The sequence below is a fragment of the Euprymna scolopes genome, chromosome 4 (genome assembly GCF_053919585.1).
Source record: "Euprymna scolopes isolate OS-2025 chromosome 4, ASM5391958v1, whole genome shotgun sequence".
NCBI lineage: Eukaryota > Metazoa > Mollusca > Cephalopoda > Sepiida > Sepiolidae > Euprymna > Euprymna scolopes.
The window spans coordinates 4,351,330-4,357,222 of NC_136485.1; the positions used below are offsets into that span (position 1 = coordinate 4,351,330).

The 5,893-nt window shown below is 39.4% G+C and overlaps 1 non-coding gene across 1 annotated transcript; it reads right to left on the reverse strand.

The window, feature by feature from the left end:
- Positions 1-607: 607 nt before the first annotated feature.
- Positions 608-679, reverse strand: Trnam-cau (transfer RNA methionine (anticodon CAU)). Its single transcript has one exon. It is a non-coding gene; the product is annotated as a tRNA-Met (tRNA).
- Positions 680-5,893: the final 5,214 nt, after the last annotated feature.

The window sequence follows — 5,893 nt, forward strand, 5'->3', positions numbered from 1 at the left end:
TATAGATAGCAGAGCGTATTTTCGATATACGGACCACGGACCTCTGGGTTATGGGCGCAGCACGCTTCCACTGCGCCACTCTGCTATCGATTAGTAAATGTAAATGTATTACTTTTATTATTTTACTATGAGTTTAAATGTATAAAAACAGGATATTACAGGTAGCAGAGCGTATTTTCGATATACGGACCTCTGGGTTATGGGCGCAGCACGCTTCCACTGCGCCACTCTGCTGTCGATTAGTAAATGTAAATGTATTACTTTTATTATTTTCTATGAGTTTAAATGTATAAAAACAGGATGTTATAGATAGCAGAGCGTAGTTTCGATCTACGGACCTCTGGGTTATGGGCCCAGCACGCTTCTACTGCGCCACTCTGCTGTCGATAAGTAAATGTAAATGTATTACTTTTATTATTTTACTATGAGTTTGAATGTAAAAAACAGGATGTTATAGATAGCAGAGCGTAGTTTCGATCTACGGACCTCTGGGTTATGGGCCCAGCAAGCCTCCACTGCGCCACTCTTCTGTCGATTAGTAAATGTAAATGTATTACTTTTATTATTTTACTATGAGTTTTAATATATAAAAACAGGATGTTATAGATAGCAGAGCGTAGTTTCGATCTACGGACCTCTGGGTTATGGGCCCAGCGCGCTTCCACTGCGCCACTCTGCTGTCGATTAGTAAATGTAAATGTATTACTTTTATTTTTTTCTATGAGTTGAAATGTATAACAACAGGATGTTATAGATAGCAGAGCGTAGTTTCGATCTACGGACCTCTACGTTATGGGCCCAGCACGCTTCCACTGGTCCACTCTGCTGTCGATTAGTAAATGTAAATGTATTACTTTTATTATTTTACTATGAGTTTAAATGTATAAAAACAGGATGTTATAGATAGCAGAGCGTAGTTTCGATCTCCGGACCTCTGGGTTATAGGCCCAGCACGCTTCAACTGCGCCACTCTGCTTTCGATTAGTAAATGTAAATGTATTACTTTTATTATTTTACTATGAGTTTAAGTGTATAAAAACAGCACGTTATAGATAGCAGAGCGTAGTTTCGATCTCCGGACCTCTGGGTTATGGGCCCAGCAAGGCTCCACTGCGCCACTCTGCTATCGATTAGTAAATGTAAATGTATTACTTTTATTATTTTACTATGAGTTTAAATGTATAAAAAGAGGATGTTATAGATAGCAGAGCGTAGTTTCGATCTACGGACCTCTCGGTTATGGGCCCAGCAGGCTTCACCTGCGCCACTCTGCTGTCGATTAGTAAATGTAAATGTATTACTTTTATTATTTTACTATGAGTTTAAATGTATAAAAACAGGATGTTATAGATAGCAGAGCGTAGTTTCGATCTACGGACCTCTGGGTTATGGGCCCAGCACGCTTCCACTGCGCCACTCTGCTGTCGATTAGTAAATGTAAATGTATTACTTTTATTATTTTACTATGAGTTTAAATGTATAAAAACAGGATGTTATAGATAGCATAGCGTAGTTTCGATCTCCGGACCTCTGGGTTATGGGCCCAGCACGCTTCCACTGCGCTACTCTGCTGTCGATTAGTAAATGTAAATGTATTACTTTTAATTTTTTCTATGAGTTTAAATGTATAAAAACAGGATGTTATAGATAGCAGAGCGTAGTTTCGATCTACGGACCTCTGGGTTATGGGCCCAGCACGCTTCCACTGCGCCACTCTGCTTTCGATTAGTAAATGTAAATGTATTACTTTTATTATTTTCTATGAGTTTAAGTGTATAAAAACAGGATGTTATAGATAGCAGAGGTATTTTCGAGCTACGGACCTCAGGGTCATGGGCCCAGCACGCTTCCACTGCGCCACTCTGCTGTCGATTAGTAAATGTCAATGTATTACTTTTATTATTTTCCTATGAGTTGAAGTGTATAAAAACAGGATGTTATAGATAGCAGAGCGTTGTTTCGATCTACGGACCTCTGGGTTATGGGCCCAGCACGCTTCCACTGCGCCACTCTGCTTTCGATTAGTAAATGTAAATGTATTACTTTTATTATTTTACTATGAGTTTAAGTGTATAAAAACAGGACGTTATAGATAGCAGAGCGTAGTTTCGATCTACGGACCTCTGGGTTATGGGCCCAGCACGCTTTCACTGCGCCACTCTGCTTTCGATTAGTAAATGTAAATGTATTACTTTTGTTATTTTCCCATGAGTTCAGGTGTATAAAAACAGGACGTTATAGACAGCAGAGCGTAGTTTCGATCTACGGACCTCTGGGTTATGGGCCCAGCACGCTTCCACTGCGCCACTCTGCTGTCGATTAGTAAATGTAAATGTATTACTTTTATTATTTTCTATGAGTTTAAGTGTATAAAAACAGGATGTTATAGATAGCAGAGCGTAGTTTCGATCTACGGACTTCTGGGTTATGGGCCCAGCACGCTTCCACTGCGCCACTCTGCTGTCGATTAGTAAATGTAAATGTATTACTTTTATTATTTTCTATGAGTTTAAGTGTATAAAAACAGGATGTTATAGATAGCAGAGCGTAGTTTCGATCTACGGACCTCTGGGTTATGGGCCCAGCTCGCTTCCACTGCGCCACTCTGCTGTCGATTAGTAAATGTAAATGTATTACTTTTATTATTTTCTATGAGTTTAAGTGTATAAAAACAGGATGTTATAGATAGCAGAGCGTAGTTTCGATGTACGGACCTCTGGGTTATGGGCCCAGCACGCTTCCACTGCGCCACTCTGCTGTCGATTAGTAAATGTAAATGTATTACTTTTATTATTTTCTATGAGTTTAAGTGCATAATAACAGGATGTTATAGATAGCAGAGCGTAGTTTCGATCTACGGACCTCTGGGTTATGGGCCCAGCACGCTTCCACTGCGCCACTCTGCTTTCGATTAGTACATGTAAATGTATTACTTTTATTATTTTCTATGAGTTTAAATGTATTAAAACAGGATGTTATAGATAGCAGAGCGTACTTTCGATCTACGGACCTTTGGGTTATGGGCCCAGCACGCTTCCACTGCGCCACTCTGCTCTCGATTAGTAAATGTAAATGTATTACTTTTATTATTTTCCTATGAGTTTAAGTGTATAAAAACAGGACGTTATAGATAGCAGAGCGTAGTTTCGATCTACGGACCTCTGGGTTATGGGCCATGCACGCTTCCACTGCGTCACTCTGCTTTCGATTAGTAAATGTAAATGTATTACTTTTATTATTTTTCTATGAGTTTAAGTGTGTAAAAACAGGATCGTATAGATAGCAGAGCGTAGTTTCGATCTACGGACCTCTGGGTTATGGGCCCAGCACGCTTCCACTGCGCCACTCTGCTGTCGATTAGTAAATGTAAATGTATTACTTTTATTATTTTCTATGAGTTTAAGTGTATAAAAACAGGATGTTATAGATAGCAGAGCGTAGTTTCGATCTACGGACCTCTGGGTTATGGGCCCAGCACGCTTCCACTGGTCCACTCTGCTGTCGATTAGTAAATGTAAATGTATTACTTTTATTATTTTCTATGAGTTTAAGTGCATAATAACAGGATGTTATAGATAGCAGAGCGTAGTTTCGATCTACGGACCTCTGGGTTATGGGCCCAGCACGCTTCCACTGCGCCACTCTGCTTTCGATTAGTACATGTAAATGTATTACTTTTATTATTTTCTATGAGTTTAAATGTATTAAAACAGGATGTTATAGATAGCAGAGCGTAGTTTCGATCTACGGACCTTTGGGTTATGGGCCCAGCACGCTTCCACTGCGCCACTCTGCTCTCGATTAGTAAATGTAAATGTATTACTTTTATTATTTTCCTATGAGTTTAAGTGTATAAAAACAGGACGTTATAGATAGCAGAGCGTAGTTTCGATCTACGGACCTCTGGGTTATGGGTCCAGCACGCTTCCACTGCGCCACTCTGCTGTCGATTAGTAAATGTAAATGTATTACTTTTATTATTTTACTATGAGTTTAAGTGTACAAAAACAGGATGTTATAGATAGCAGAGCGTAGTTTTGATCTACGGACCTCTGGGTTATGGGCCCAGCACGCTTCCACTGCGCCACTCTGCTGTCGATTAGTAAATGTAAATGTATTACTTTTATTATTTTCTATGAGTTTAAGTGTATAAAAACAGGATGTTATAGATAGCAGAGCGTAGTTTCGATCTACGGACGTCTGGGTTATGGGCCCAGCACGCTTCCACTGCGCCACTCTGCTTTCGATTAGTACATGTAAATGTATTACTTTTATTATTTTACTATGAGTTTAAATGTATAAAAACATGATGTTATAGATAACAGAGCACAGTTCGATCTACGGACCTCTGGGTTATGGGCCCACCACGCTTCCACTGCGCCACTCTGCTTTCGATTAGTAAATGTAAATTTATTACTTTTATTATTTTCCTATGAGTTTAAATGTATAAAAACAGGACGTTATAGATAGCAGAGCGTAGTTTCGATCTACGGACCTCTGGGTTATGGGCCCAGCACGCTTCCACTGCGCCACTCTTCTTTCGATTAGTAAATGTTAATGTATTACTTTTATTATGTTCTATGAGTGTAAATGTATTAAAACAGGATGTTATAGATAGCAGAGCGTAGTTTCGATCTACGGACCTTTGGGTTATGGGCCCAGCACGCTTCCACTGCGCCACTCTGCTGTCGATTAGTAAATGGTAATGTATTACTTTTATTATTTTCTATGAGTTTAAATGTATAAAAACAGGATGTTATAGATAGCAGAGCGTAGTTTCGATCTACGGACCTCTGGGTTATGGGCCCAGCACGCTTCCACTGCGCCACTCTGCTGTCAATAATAAATGTAAATGTATTACTTTTATTATTTTCTATGAGTTTAAATGTGTAAAAGCAGGATGTTATAGATTGCAGAGCGTAGTTTCGATCTACGGACCTCTGGGTTATGGGCCCAGCACGCTTCCACTGCGCCACTCTGCTGTCGATTAGTAAATGTAATGTATTACTTTTGTTATTTTACTATGAGTTTCAATGTATAAAAACAGGATGTTATAGATAGCAGAGCGTAGTTTCGATCAACGGACCTCTGGGTTATGGGCCAAGCACGCTTCCACTGCGCCACTCTGCTGTCGATTAGTAAATGTAAATGTATTACTTTTATTATTTTCTATGAGTTTAAATGTATAAAAACAGGATGTTATAGATAGCAGAGCGTAGTTTCGATCTACGGACCTCTGGGTTATGGGCCCAGCACGCTTCCACTGCGCAACTCTTCTGTCAATTAGTAAATGTAAATGTATTACTTTTATTATTTTCCTATGAGTTTAAATGTATAAAAACAGGACGTTATAGATAGCAGAGCGTAGTTTCGATCTACGGACCTCTGGGTTATGGGCCCAGCACGCTTCCACTGCGCCACTCTTCTATTGATTAGTAAATGTTAATGTATTACTTTTATTATGTTCTATGAGTTTAAATGTATAAAAACAGGATGTTATAGATAGCAGAGCGTATTTTCGATCTACGGACCTTTGGGTTATGGGCCCAGCACGCTTCCACTGCGCCACTCTGCTGTCGATTAATAAATGGTAATGTATTACTTTTATTATTTTCTATGAGTTTAAATGTATAAAAACAGGATGTTATAGATAGCAGAGCGTAGTTTCGATCTACGGACCTCTGGGTTATGGGCCCAGCACGCTTCCACTGCGCCACTCTGCTGTCGATTAGTAAGTGTAAATGTATTACTTTTATTATTTTCTATGAGTTTAAATGTATAAAACAGGATGTTATAGATAGCAGAGCGTAGTTTCGATCTACGGACCTCTGGGTTATGGACCCAGCATATTTCACTGTGCCACTCTGCTGTCGATTAGTAAATGTAAATGTAT